Genomic DNA, 16,139 nt, shown 5'->3' with positions numbered 1-16,139 from the left:
GACACACACACACACGCACACACACACACACACACACACACACACACCTTCTTTCCAGCTATGCACAAGACTGATGGAAACCATAACATGGAGCTGAGGTCCTCTGGGGGATTGAGGAACGCCACACACTAACACGGGTCCAGTTACCCTGTAACCCAAGACACAGAACTGGAGAGACAGAGGGACTCACACAGAGCGAGACAGAGAGAGTGAGAGAGAGTGTCCGGAGGTAGTCAGAGTGACACCACACACCAGCATGCAGAGCTGGATCAAATGCTTTATTTGCAAATAACTGTCAACATTTACTTCAACCGCCTTATGGCACCAGATGGACAGGATTGAGACCATCATGACAAGTCCCACAGTATCATATGAACACATGAAGTCTATGAAATGTATTTATAAGTAATTTATCACCATTATTGACATCTACAGGCCTAAGTTATATCACTTATCAAAACAAAGTCTTCCCACTCCATTAACCATTAAGTGCAACACACACCTACTGCTTTATGCAAACAGCAGAAGTAGTGAAGGTGCAGTAGCCTGAATGTGCCGATTAGCGGAGTGGATGTGTGTGAAATGGCTACTATTCTGAAGAGTTGGCTCACGTCAACACTATGAAATAGGACAGTGGCGTATCCCGAGGTTGCACATGCCATCCCGGGGCCGTCGCGCTTCAAGACACCGCTGGCACGTGGGCTTACACAGAAGGAAACCTGTATAGGTGATTTGACGTGTGTGATTTGACATTGTAGGCATGTTTTCCCTTTACAGCAGCATATGATTAGTAGGCAACATGTAATTACAGCAGAATTGGAAACTAGTTTTGAAGTGGTTTTGAGTTTTAGTTGAGCAGGAAAGAGCTTTTTCAAAGCACTGAATCTCAGAGCCTGGATAACTGCTCTTTAAGTAAATGCCATTAATACCCCCCCCCCCCCCCCCCCTCAGCTCCTAACTCTGAGTGAAGGGGTCCTACATGAACACACATGCTAGAGACATCTGATAATTTCGCATGATAGATTTGCATATTTGTGGATTGAGTTTGAACCAAAAACTTTTGTGGGGTTGTTTGTTGATGTTGCCAGGTCAGGTCAAATCTGACAGAATCAAACCCACACCGTTCTGATGAAGCAGATATGTCTTTGAGTGTTAAACTGCTGATAGATATTATCATGGTTTTTCCCCCCAAACTTTAACCTTGTTAGTTTACAGTTATTAATGTCATGTAGAAAGAATTAAGATCTGACACCAAGTGGTGTTCAACCTTTCTGACTGACGCTGTATTGGCTTGCATGAAAGAAAATGTGTTGCCTCTGGTAGCTTTCAATAGATCAGACAATTATTTGTAAATATCTTCATCCAAGTTTGCATGCCAGGAAAAGAAAAAAAAAAGAAACAAACACAGTGGGACTTTAATGGGAAAAATTAGCATCTCGGAGACGGGGTTTATTTAAGAAACATGCATCATCAGGGGAGCTATTTGGAGAGAGAAGAAAAGACAGGGCTGAAAATAAAGATAGGAGGCACATCTTCATTAGGTGAGGTAAGACTCTGGGAATGTGTGAGAGGAAGATGGAGAGGGAGCAAAAGAGTCAAGGAGGGAGAGAAGTTAATAACAAAGTAGATAAAATCACTCATTAATCAGCATGCAAGCCAAGAGGAAGAGAAAGCATCTTCCTGATTCACTCCAAGTACTGAATAAATCCCCTTTATTATTGCAACGTGTATTCAGTTACATTATCTCACTGTGTTTGTTAATAGGTGGTCAAGAAGTAGGGAGGACAAACACCAGAGGGAGCAGCAAAGAGCAAATGAGGCCGATTCTGGGTAATGGTGATTGACTAAGCCTGTGGAGCACAAACAACACAGCAAAATAGAGTCCATGAACCCAGGGCATTTTTATCTTTCTGATGAAGTGACCCCTTTTAACCTCTGCATAACATTTGAAAAGGTTGGGTAAAAGTTATCTAATGAGAAGCCAATGCACCCAAGGACAAAGAGACCCGAATTCACTGCGGATTATTATGCAGCAGATAAATGCCTAAAATGTGAATGTTGGTATGATAGATGGCCTCCATAGCTCCGTGTTCTTTCTTGCAGCCTCATAAACATGTAAACACTTCAAACTCACAGAGCAAAACTAATCCCAGACTCCCCACCTCCGACCCCTCCCTCTTTACACTACGGGCCGCCGCTCCCCAGCGACGACGCCATGCTCCTGCTTCTGCTCGCCTCTGAGTCAGCTTCATCGATGTGACATGCTTATGACGGGGTCCAACACCATCAAGGAAGCTGAGGAAGTGCAGAACCAATGAGTCCCAGGTTTCCTTCAGGGAGCTAGCTTAGGGTCTGGGGCCTGTTTGAACTCCATGGCCCCGGCTTTTGGAGCCCTCCAAAATGTTAGCATACAAGGGTAAAGGGCTAATCCCCACAGGTATTCACAGACCTAGGAGGTGACAGTGAATAGGGAAGTTTATATGATGCTTTGCGAAAATAAACCCCAAAATTTCAGAAATGTACAGTTATTTCACATTTTAATTCATGCACTTTTATATAAAATCACCTGTTGTGTATGTATTTTGGCACATGTATACTTCCATATCTTAAGCACACATGCACATTTATGTTTCATATTACAATCAACACTGTGATTATACATTGAACGCATGGCTTCATCTTTATGTTTAGCCTTTGCAGCAATGCCAGAAGCAGACAAGCTTTGGCACTGGCAGTGTCTTTTAGGATTAACTTTTCAGACTTCCATCTATATGAACAGAAGAATCAATTTGAACCATCTGCCTGGCGCCTTCACCTATTTTCCAACAATGGAAATTGTGCAGGCGGAAAGAAAAAGCACATTCCCAAATAATATGCCAGTATGAGCCCCTTCGACTAGGAGGTCTTTATTGTTGGTACGGGTTGCTAAGAGATACTGGCTCTCTCATTTTAGGGGTCACAAAGGTAATGCTCCTAATTTGGGTGGGAGAGCGCATGCATATAATTACAATAATCTTGTGCTTTCCAGAGTTGAATGGAGATGTTGCGTCATGAACTTGTCATGCAGAAAAGCAGTAGGGAGGGGAATTGTATTAATAGTAAAGAGAGAAGGGGTATATACATATTCAACAATTTAGAATTAAGAAATCAGGTTGGTAGGCTATCTACCATCGTAATTGTGTTACACATGTTTATTGCTGGTGTGTTTGCAATTGATTTCAGCTAAGGACTGTAACTGTTAACAGCTGTGCATTATTGCATATGTGCATCCACATGTGCATCATTTAACTTTCAGCACCAAGTATTGACAGCAAAGTAAAACCCATTCACAAGCACAACTGCAGGCCTCATCAAGCAGATTGCCAGACAATACATTCCACAGGCCAACAGAGACCTGCTCATCTTCCTCAAACATCTACTCAACTCCACATCCCGGACATATTTTCACACTTCCAAACCAAACACAAAAACAGAGCGGCGCTGCACTCTACCCTGGGCCACTGAGAATCATTTGCATTTTAAGCATCAGCTGATGCTCTTATCTAGAGCAGCTATCAGTAAGAGGGCAATCAGGGTTTCACAGGACGCTACAACATGCAGTATGGTCTACCAGAAGTTTGTAACATCAGCACAGTCTTAAAATGCAAATATAATGCTTTGTGAACAAAAAGTGAAATATTTACATCTAGCTTTCTGATACTGAACCATAAAGTGTGCAGGTGTATATCTGTTTGCCCTGATCTCCAACAACATGTTAAGTATTAAGTTTTTTATCAAAATCCTGTTCTTGTTGTCCTTATTGTTTTAGGGGAACATGCAGGTAAACTCAACATTAAACTTCCCAGTTCATTCTGTGTGTTATGAGTATGCCTTCATAATACTATGACACTCTAGATTCTAAAAGCAAAGGCAATTACTCAGCAAATTTAAGAAGTTCTGCTTGCACACGGGCCTTACAGTGCCGAAATCGACACAAGGCTAAACCTCAACAAGGATGAGGGAAAACAGTCTCAGCTTGAAGAGGGATCCCCCTCCAGGGCGATCAGCCAGTGGGAGTCAGAGCCAGAGTGGGCCGGTGGCTAGTTGTTACTGTAATCATTAAGGACATGGGACATTGTAAGGACATGGGACAACCTCTTTAAATAAAAATCTCTGTAGCTCAGGTGTTATGCAATTGTCAGTGTCAGCCAACTCATCTCAGCGCCTTAATAATTTGCTGCTTCTCTCTTCTTCATTGTCCTCTTCTCTTGCCCTCTTCCTGGATCCTCCGGGACGTGGGTCTTCTTCCTCAGGCTGACTGACATCCTCATCAAGCCCATTTTCAGCACCAGCGTTTTCATCTGAATTATCATCAGTGTCGATGTCTGTATCAGCGTCACTCAGAGAGTCATTTTCTGAGTCCGTGTCATCAAACTCATCCCACCATCGGAATCGTTTGGTGCTGCTCTCCTCATCTTCATCATCGTCTTCTCGTGACCTTTTTCCTCCAGGCTGTGGGTCTTCTTCCTCCGCATGATGGTTGACTTCCACATCTACCGCAGCTCCAGCAACTTCATTGACATTATCTTCATCACTGTTATCAACATTGTTATTTTCATTGTTGTTTTCATTGTCATCGCGGACAACATCTTCTAGTTGCTCCACTTCAACAAAAACATCCCACAAGAGAGAGAGTCTGAAGTCGTCTATTCCATGAAGTGTAATACTTTGCAGCGCAGAAAGAAGTCGAGGGTTGATAAATCCATCTGGCGCCGCATAGTGCCTTATGATAGTTGGCAGGTGAAATCGCATCCCTACAAGATCATTTTGACAATTCTGTCACAATTCACTGGAAATTTGTGTTTCAGTTTTGCTTAGTCAGTCTTTATTCATTAAAACTTGCTAAACTGTGCACCAGAAATGTCTGTGTGAAATAGTAAACCAAGTTCTTACGATAAGGATGATTGTGGGGACTGTCTACGTGTCCATCCATCTGAACTGAAAATGTCAGAAAAAAATGTACTATTAGTCATCTTTAATTCATATTACAATATTGTCTACCTTACCTCAAATGTTTTTTTTCCAAGCTGAAACCCTCAAACTGTATATTCAGCATATTTGTCTTCATATAAAATAAATGGTAGATTAGCTGCAGCTGAACAGTTTGTGTACATGCACGAGGCTCATATCTAAACCATATCAACAGAGGTCAAATAAATGAAAAGTTGCTGAAGGAGATTGCCTGTACTTATTTTAAATGCTTTCGTTTCATGAATTATGTCTATTGAGACTAGACTCTAAGAACTCACTATTTTAGGGAAAGTGCACACACACACACACAGACCTCACATAATGACCACGTCACAGTAAATATTGAATAAACTACCTTTTAAACTCAGTCGTTCATTGTGAACAAAGACATGACATGCTTAAACCTTTCAAGACATGTGGTTTGAATTAAAAACTACGCCAGCATTTTTGTACAGTAAGTCCACACCAGCAGATTAATGTCAGTCTTACACAGCCTTATCAGCTCTGAATGAACAGTCATCATCATCATTTTTGCACATACTAAAACATCACTGAGAAAGCCCCACTCCTTCACTGTAGCAAATTTGTGGTGTTACTCCAGCAGAAGTTTGCGAAGCAAAAATGAACATTATGACTAGCAGAGTTGTTTTGATAATGTATATTATTCAGATTGGTATTTTGTGTAAGACTATAGACTTACCTTAATTCAAGGGAACTGGTCAGTGAATCTCCAAATTTCTTACACTTGTGGTTAACTAAACTTGTAGTTGTCTGTGAGAGAAATAGAAATGTTTCTGATAACTTGCTTGTTCTGAGGCTCCAGTGTCGAGTTTACCCCATGTCAGCTACTGATATTATAAACACTACAACAGAAAATAAATATGGGCCCATTTAGAATAAGAAAAGGTCTAGGTTTGCTGTATCTCCACTGTCCTGTGAAAAGCATTTATCTCTCATGAGCTAAGAAAAATGTTCAGCTTTGTGTTTTTTACAGATAATCCAAAGGGGTTTTAAATGGTCTATTTAGCTTAAGAAGTGAGAATGTCCAAAACACATAAAGAAACAAGACTTCAGTTAATCACCAAACTTGGTTTTCAATGGACAGCGACTATGTGTTTCTCTTATATATCCATCCTTCCCAATATGTCACATTGTTCTCACAGCATTTTGACTTGTTTTACACAGATTTAATAACATTAATAATGGTTGCATTTTATTTAGGTGTGACAGTGCCAGGGCTCTGTTATTGTACATGCTGACTCACTAGCGTGCATCACTGGTGACCTCAGTGGAATGCAGCCATCATTAATGTTGTTAGTTACACCTGGGATTTTCCTGCAAAGACAAGTCAAAATGTCTGTTGAGAACGAAAGTGTATTGTAAGATCTCAGAGCTGGGACCTGTAATTAGTGCTTTGATTTATGAAATGAATAAGCTGCATTATAAAAACAACCCTTACTAGCATCGACTAATTTTGGTGTTTCAAAAAGAATGGCCAGTAGCCTAAGGCGTTGGGTATCTATAGTGCTACAAAGTGGTGGGGAATCAAAATGTAGTAATATCAGTTAGGTGAAAGCCTGTCTGTTATTTAAGAGCCTCTTGTTTAAATATATGCTAATTAGAAAAGTAGACCTTACTGATGCATGTGTGACAGAGCTCAAAACTATAAGGAGCCAGTGCAGATAGCAGACTTGCTTAAAATAATTGCATTTCTACACAGCTGGGTACAGTCCAGTGGAAATGCTTTAGGTTAAATAGGTTATTCTGAAGAGCAGAGACCATGTTAAGCATCTCTTTCCTCAATTTTAATGGGCCCACTTCCAAAAGAGGGCGATTTCAGAGAGGAGGTGTCACAATCAAATAACTGAGAAATCTTTCCACCATCTTCAACTGCTCACTTGTAGATAATAAAACAAAAGCTGACAGTGTTAGAAATGATGATTTTCATGTAGTATTTGGAATCAGTGACTACTCAACAACTGAACAGTAGATACTCTTGTTTTTGTGTGTTTTGTAAAAACATTGTCTACAGTACCTCCAGTACTAGCACGCCAACATTACCAGCAACGTTAACTACTTAAAGCACCCAGCAAATGATCTTTTATTACTTTGGCCATAGAGTCAAATGCTTTCTTGTTCCTGTTGGCAAAGTTGTGTCTGAATGAGCCAGCAGTCAGAGGCACCTCTAGCCTGAGTAAAAACTGACCTTATGGGAACAATAACTTTTAAGCCACTGAGAATCAATAGCAGTAGCCAACAATACCAAATCACTTGTACAGTAAATGACACCAAGGACCTTTAGTATTTGTCAGACGCGACAGCAGTGGGAGTGTCAGTAAATGAGTTAACAGAAAACCTTTTTCATACAGGAGACAGATGGAAGTTTGTTAACAGAGACATGAAAAAGTAATGTGACTGCATATGTCAAGCAATAAAATAGAATTTGCTAGTGTATATGCTAAATGTGGCTAGTGTAACTTTTGTTGTTGTTTGCCAGTTAGCAGAAGTAATTATGGCCTTTGTTTCAAATGTCCCTTCCCAACTGTACACTAAAGGAATAGTTTGACGTTTTGGGAAATACGCTTGTTCGCTTTCTTGCCATGAGAAGATTGGTACCACTTTCTATAAACTGAGCCAGGCCAGCTGTATCCCCCTGCTTCCATTCTTTTTGCTAAGCTAAGCTAATTGCCTCACGGGTCTAGCTTCATACTGAACGCACAGACATGAGAATGATATCGATCTACTCATCCAGTTCTCATCAAGAAAGTCTTATTCCCTTAACACACAACAACCAGGTAAAACGTTTGTGCCCAATTCAGTCTTCACATAATACCTACAATCTGCTCCATAGTTTGTGCTTATTTCATGAGACTCCTAATGGAGACTCAAAAAGGGGATAAAAGTGAATTTTTTTAATGGGATGGTCTCTGTATTCAGTAGGTAAACCTACTACACAATGGCCTCCCTTTTAATGTGAAATAGGACAGTGCTAAATGTTCCAGTCAACACATATTTTCTGGCTGTTGAAGCGCCACGCATCCCTGTACATTGATGACCACTGATGTCATAGCAGGTTGCCACAGGACCCAAAGATCTGGCCATAGCTTTGCCTGTGAGTAATTACCCTCCTCTATCTAGGGAACCTCAGAGAAGACATGCATCACTCATTTACTGAAGAAGAAAAAAAATCTCAATGGCTCACAATGGCACCCAGGAGCAGTGTGCAATTAATTGATAAACGCCAGGACGTGATGTCCCGTCAGATAGTATGGAAGAGCTGCAAAAGAGTGCACTGGGGCGTGAATCAAAGACTGCAAAATGCATTAAGAGAAAGTTAGTGAAATGCCATTAACCTACCAAAGCCCTCAGCTGATAGTGGAGGGCAATAGCGTGAGTTTTAAATTGTACCAAGCCCTCGAGATTATGGCAAAGTCTGTAAGTCTTCCATGAAAGGCTGCAAACCCATTCTGATTGCTTCAGACACAGGCTCATGAAGTTCCATAAGCAAGACTTTAAATCTGAAAACCATCATTAGGGATGCGGTTAATGTGTTTTGACCGAGTGATTATTGTATATACACATGTGCTGATTTATAATCAGATTGAAATTTTAGGGGAAAAATATCATACTCTGCTTTGGTTGGTTGTATTGTAAATACTGTGCGCATGCCAGCATGACTACATGTTTCCCATAATAACGTTACTATTTGTCTCTTCCCAACGGGCACCATCAATAAAGCTAAGGTTTGAATTCCTTTTCTCGGCAGTGGACGACAAATCAACAGACTTGGCAAAGACTAGCTCTCCCTTTATGAAGGAATTTGGTAGTCATGCACACACAAAAACATATGTACAAAAAAGTACTCATCCTCCCACAAATAAACACACGCAAAGAGACACACACATCCTCCCTCCTTGTCCCGCTGTAGAGATTCCTCTGGCTTTGATTAATCTCCGCCGTCAGGGGGAAGTTCCTATGTTTGGGTCCTGACAGGCAGGTTGCCCACTCCACATCTGGAAGCTCTAGCCCTGCCATCTCCAGACATACTCACACACACACACACACACACACACACACACACACACACACACACACACACACACACAGACACACTCGCACTAAAAGGCTGCTGCTGCCAACACACAAATCACCCAAAAGCTCTCTCCCACCATACACCTTCCCCCCATTTGCTACCTTTGTTTGCTCCTCTGTATCCAATTATTCCTGGGATTCAAACTGTCTTTAGATGCTGATTTAAGTCTCTCTTCTTTTTCCATTATCTATTGGATTTCTTAAGACGCAATGTGCATCTATTATATTGCAGTGCCTTGTATTTAAAGATGTTATTGACAATTCCTTTGTTAAAGATAAAGCTAAGTCTAAATGTTTTGAAAAGAGTGGGCTAGAGGGAAAACTTATTTTGAAAATCTTTTGAAGAACATTAGTAGGTAAACCAGACAGGGACTGGTCATGCACTTTAGACTGCTTTTGTTGTTTGGTGTATTGTTGGTGTGACCACAGCAGACAATGTGATGTTACAGTGAGGTATTTCCAGCTGCTAGTTTAAAGTGTCATGGCAGAAAATTGTCAGGTTTTGCTGTCAGATTCTTACATGAACAGAGCTTCTTTGTGGAGCTGCCACTCACAACAACAATCATACAAGGAGGATCCATTGTAGCAGAGAAAAAGATAACAAACTGACATGATATAGTGACAAAGTCATGGTTACTTGACATGTCAGCATTCACCAACCAAAAACCCACCGTTGACTGCACCTTTGCACCAGCTTGCCAGGAATTGTGATAGTCATTCTGGGAAATAAGGCTGCACAATTAATTCCATTGCGAAAACATGAGGTGCATCATTCATGTCCCTGACCACGCTGTATTCAGTTGACCTATGCATAAAAGCAAGTATTTTGCTGTGACCATTGAACCATACTGTATATTTATGTGTGCAGATGTAAAACAAAAAACAAAATTTGGAAAAAGCTAACATTTGCTTAATATCCGGACATCCTTGAAAACAACCACAATGAATATGAGGAAAGACTTACAGTATGAGCAAGGAAATCAGATGCATTCTACAAACAATTTACATACTGTATCACTATCATCCATATCTACAGTAATGCAAAGGAGAATATCCATTTTCCCCCAATACAGCTTTGCTTTACCGTTGTACTATACTATACAAGCCTTATACAGACTCTAAACACATGCGAAATTCATATTTAGCTGCCAAACCCTGTGAGTCCTTGTATGCAAAGCTTAGACAATAACTTTAACTGAAAGCAATGTCCTCAATGCAATAAATCACTGTGTAAACACAGCCAGTAGTCTCGTAGCTGTGCTTCAACACCAGATTGTATTTACGGATTGGACCTTTAAGGAGTTAACAGGATTCTGTCTGAACTGAATGTATACAGTATGTGGTGTGTTACTGTGCCAGGAACAGACTTACTCCTCCATTCTTCATAAATGAAAGCCAAGTAAACTCAGATATACTGTAGGGGATGAGTGTGTGCTGAATTAAATCAGAGCATGCAGTGAAATACAGCAAGAGTGGACAATCTTCTGTTGGAGAACATGCTTTTAAAACACTTTTCAAACTCTACTGCTATTGTTTATTTTCAGACTGAGACACTCTTTCCACCATGTGTAATTACTTGCCAGAACTTGATGCAAGGACTGGCAGTATATGTGAGACTTTTATGGGTATTGTGGAGGTTGCAGGGTTGGCTGACATTTGCTGTATTCTGAAAAGTAGTGAACATTTCCTGAAGACTTTTAAAACTCATTTCAGACATTGTTTAGATAAGATGGGCAAGGTGAGGTTGTAAAATCAACAATCAAACATTTTCAAAGTGCATAAATCAATTGTGTAATGACACTTTGAGGATTTATTGTTAAAAGACAGAATGGGCGTGGTGCATTCATCAAGGTTGTAAGGGCGCAGATAAAAGATTAAAGAAAACATAACAACAAAAAGATATTGTAATGTGCTCAGGACGTCTATGTAAAAAAAGAACTTTATGTGCTTGCCATTATTTTGAACAAGTAAGTGTCTTTTGATCAAATAGTCTGCCTCTTTTTGACTTGGCACTCTTTAAATGTTCATGTGACATCCCAGAGTAAGAGAGTGAATGTGTGACACATTGGTTCAGAGACTGGCCTGTTCTGGCTGCTCCACTTTGACCTTTTTTGTGAGCGAGTGAGACAGGCCACCTTTCATTCCCAGACACTTCGTTAAGTCAACTTCCTCTCTCCCCTCAGACCAGAGTGTTATTGTAAAGTGTCACTTGGTGCTGTCAGAGACAGAAGAGATTGTTCTGTTGCTGCATGTGTGTGTGTCTGTCTGTGCATGCCTGCTTTTGTGTGTGTGTGTGTCCCAAATTCTGTCCATACATCTTTCTTTGTAATAAGTTGTGTGTGGAGGCGTGCATGAGCGTGTTTGTGTGGCTGCTGGGGGCGCCTGTCTGAATGTTAGCTGTGACATGACACTGCCACTCAGTGGACTGATGCCAGAATGCAACATGGATAGATGGAAGAGAAAGGCGTTCTCCACTGACACTCCATTACATACTTAAAAACAGCTGTTACATATATGCATTGCATTTTAAATTGCACTACGTATATGACAGGCACAGCAATAACACTGAGAGGTGACTGGCACAGCTCAAAGTGGCCTGCAACTGACTGAGACATTTAAAAAAATGCTCTATTAATGCTCATTAGAAATTCTGCTGCACAATAAAGGACAAACCTCACAATGGAAAACTAATTCTAACTCAAGTTTGAGTTTGTTTTGACTGAAAATGGTAATTAACCTTTTACGCACTATTATTAGTGTATTAATATGATAGTATTAATTATTTGACTCAATCTTAGCTTAGTTAGCTTACCTTAGATGAGATGATCAATAGCACTCACGGGTTTGTACAGTAAATATGAGGCTTACATGCAGCAGCCAGTTAGCTTAGCATAACACAACTGGAAACGGGGAAACAGCTTTCCCAGCTCTGTCCAAAGGTAATGGTCCAAGATAAAATAATTCTCTGTTTCTATCTTGTTTGTTTAAGCCGCACAAAAACTGAAGCGTAAAAAAGACACGTTGTGGTTTTAGGGGAGTCATGTGTGTGGGACTATTTCTTGGCCGGGGCACAGTGACTTGGAGTCATTTCATCACCCTGAGGCTGCCAGGTAACCAGCAGTAGACAAATGGTTTTACCTTTGGAAAGAGCCTATCCTAGCTGTGTTTCCTGTGTTTATGCAAAGCTAAGCTATCCAGCTGCTGGGGGTAGCTTCATATTTACTGTGCAGACCTGAACGTGCTATTGATATTCTCATCTAACTCTCGCCGAGAAAGTGAATGAGCGTGTTTCCCAAAATTTCAAACTGTTCCTTTGATTTAACTAAAATCACATGAACAGTGTTTGCTCTAATACCTATACATTAAACCTAAATCTATCAGTAGAAAACCCCTTTTTGCTGCTTGCATTAATAGGACACTTTTAAGACACGGGATATCTGGTTTCGTTACCACAGTGGAATTTTGATAACACCCCAATTATCACAAAGTGCTGCAGCATCAGAGCGTGACACCACTGAGGCAAATTTTAGAAGATAATAGTTGTCTTAATTTAAAGTGCCACTGCTGAGCAAACTTTGCTTTGAACTTTCAACATGCTTTTCACCATGAAGTCACCCCAGATTGGTCCCCTGGGTACTTTGGGCGGAGAAGGTTATGAGAGCGGACGGATTCATGGACAAATGAAGGTGATGACACAGACGGACCGAGCGAGGAGCGGGAGACAGAGGGAGAGAGAGGAAACAATGTAGTAAAAGAGATGACAATGTCGATAAAGTGAAATTGGAGATCAAGCCAACAGATGGAGGAGCAAAGAATGTGACCTGCCAAGTTGCTTGTGGCACTCCAGGCACGGATAGACGGATACGTACAGTCGGGAGATAAAAAGGGAGGGAGACTTGGAATGACAGATGCACAGCAGGGGAAGGAAGAGACAGCGAGATGAGAGGGAGGAAGTGAGACTAGCACAAAGGGGTAGAGAGCAGGAGATGAGTGGGCTAGCAAAAGGGGGAGATCTGTGAAATCATAATATTAGAGTATGTGGAGAAAGAGGGAGATAGTGAAAGCAAGCAAGGAATTAAGAGAGGGAGTTCAGGAGAACCAGGGGGTAAAGTGAAAGAGGAAAGCAAGAGAGCAGGGGAGAGGCCACAGCTTGCCTTCCTCCGATTCAGATGTGGAACAATAGCTGCCCATCAGTCTGTCAGCACCTAAAGGCGCAGAGGGAGTGAGAAGGTAGGAGTGACACGGCCCTAGCATCAATGAGCTATTGTCTGTGCATGAGTCTCCACCAAGCCAAATCTCACTCGGTTTCCTATTAAAAAGTTCTAACACTATGAGTAATGGCTGGAACTCGGGGACACTGTTCTCTCTTAAAGCCAGTAAACAGAGAGATTGTGCAGACGCGTGTAAACTGTGGACGCCTGCATGTGCCTCAACGTGACCGAGGCCCACACATGCATAACAGTCTAACAGAGTTACGGCAGATGCACACACTTATACATACGTGCACACACAAAAACAGATGCACAAACTCACACACACACACACACACACACACACACACACACACACACACTCACACACACATCATTATTGAACAATGATGTCCTCTAATGATTTCCATTACCTTCCTCCCAGCGCAGGCTCTGTTTTGATTTAAACTTTTATTGTTTCTTGACAACATGCATTAAAACAACAGAGAGTGGAGAGGGATTGGAATAAACATTCAGGAATTCAAAATAAGCGGTGTGTGTGTTTGTGGCATGTGTGTCTGCGCTTTTTCCCAGAGAGGACAACAATCACCAAGCTACCAATACACTGTTAATATACACAATTGGACAATTAGTGCACAAAAAGAATCAGTCTTCCTGCTGGAAGCCAATCGCTCCCTGCACCAGTCACAGATACAAAGCAAAATTCAAAAACTGCAAAACACTGTACCCCTGTACCACTATACTGTTATCCCTACACAAACCAGTGGATTATGCTGCGTGTTGGTTGGCTGTTGTCAGTCCAACTTTTGACCTCTATGAGGAAGGAAACAGCACTGTAGTAGACTACACAATAAAATCTAAATCCCAAAGGGAACATCTAATGGTCACAGTGACTAACCCTCTAAGGCCACAGGTCTGAGCAGCTATGGGGGCTGTGATTGAGCATGTGCCCACAATCCCAACCTACTTGAATTTTGATTTTGTAACGATAAGATTGTGAGCCAAATCTACTTACTTTAAATCTACTAATGGACTATGCTGTCACATGTTCCAACAAGACTGGTGTTGGAACATGTGACATGCTAAATGAATTAAGTGTTGTGTGCATGTGTGTGGTTTGCTCTCTCTTTAAAACAACGTAATTAATGCCCTCTATTTGCAACTGCTAATTACAGCATTGATAGATCTTATCTCTCCTTACAGTGGTACACATTTGACATTGACAACAACAAACACATATGAACAAAGAGGCGAGTAAGCCAGCAAACCAGAGCTGTGTGTGTTTTAATGTGCTATGATGATAATGCTGCTGCTTCTGATTTTTGTAATTAGCTTTTTAATTTAAGAATTAATTATTAATTATTATTATTATTAATTTATGTCTTGCAATGTATTTGAGATGTCTTACAATGCCAGTCACACAGTTGTTGAACAATTGAAAATGTGATGTCAGTGGGGGCTTACCTTTAATCCCGACCTGACTTTCTCAGGAGAGTCCTTCTCCACATTTCTTCATTTTAAAACTTGCTATTATATTTTGCTAAAAACAGTAAAACAAAAAATGCTTTTTTGAATAGTCAACAAAGGCTCTTGTGCTTGTGTTGTTAGGTCAGTAATTTTTTTTACATTTACATTTTTTTAAGTAGTTTTAAGTTTTAAACAGCTACAAAGTCTCATCATCTGGTGAGTTAATGGTTAAATCGGTGGTATTGATCAACAACCCACTAAAAGCCTCACATATATATTATGGTCATTTGGTTCTATGGGGGCTGAATAAATCTTACTTATTGCAGCTTCAGGCTGTTCTTGTTGCACTATCCTCTTTCAAACATTTCACATTTCTCACTAGTTCAGAGGACTGGTGGGATGGTAGCTGTGGGAAATGCATATATTTGCATTAGAAACATTTCTGGTCTATCAAATTAACCACAAAACATTCAGGTAATTGAAGTAAACTTACAACATGCTGAAAATGAGAGCGCCAACCTCAACGCAGCCCCTCTTATGGCTTCATCAGCGGCTGAATGAATACACTTCCCAAGTAATTTTGACAAGGTAATCATTCAGAACGCCAGGCAAAGCCTATGGCAAACCATCGGTTTATTTGACTTCAGCCCACGACATGTAATAACATGGCTTTTCTGTGACCTGTTAATATGGTACAGTTATTAGCCTGGCTTTAGCCCAGCTCTGTATGCACCCACTCAGTTCATTTCCACTCACAGATCTGCTCTCGGTGTGCTGTGTTCAAAGGCAGGGTCAATGTGGTTCTGGTTAGGAAGGGAAACGGGGAGACAAAGAAGCAAGAGAAAAGAGAGCGGCCTATGTAAATGTTCTCTTAAATCAACATGTTGAAGCACACTTTCCCCCGATGATTTTGACATACAGAACTATAAACAGTGCAGAATAAATATCTGCAAACGATAAAGGAGCACTTCGGGGTTTATCAGTCCCGTGTGTGAGTGTGAAGAGTTGAGTGAGGAGAGTGGTTGCCCAGTATGTTTATGTGTATGTTAATGTATATATGTGTGTCGTAATGGGAATTTAAGGTGGAAGACTAAAGAATATACGCATATGTTTGTCTGCCATGCAACCATGCGTCTGCTAGGGGCGTGGTGGTGGGGGTAGGGAGGTAAGTGACGGCGGTTTCTTGGGCGTCTTTTTAGGACTTGTATGTATAAATATCCATGAAAAGCCACATTTAGAGAGCCAGCCAACCAGCTAACCAACCAGCCAACCAGTCACACACTGTGCCAGACATTCCACAACCCTCATATCCCCCCACATTTCCTCTATTTTCTCCCTTACCAGTAACAGCAACTCGCT

This window comes from Enoplosus armatus, chromosome 7, assembly GCF_043641665.1.
Source record: "Enoplosus armatus isolate fEnoArm2 chromosome 7, fEnoArm2.hap1, whole genome shotgun sequence".
NCBI lineage: Eukaryota > Metazoa > Chordata > Actinopteri > Centrarchiformes > Enoplosidae > Enoplosus > Enoplosus armatus.
This window is presented reverse-complemented; position numbering follows the sequence as displayed.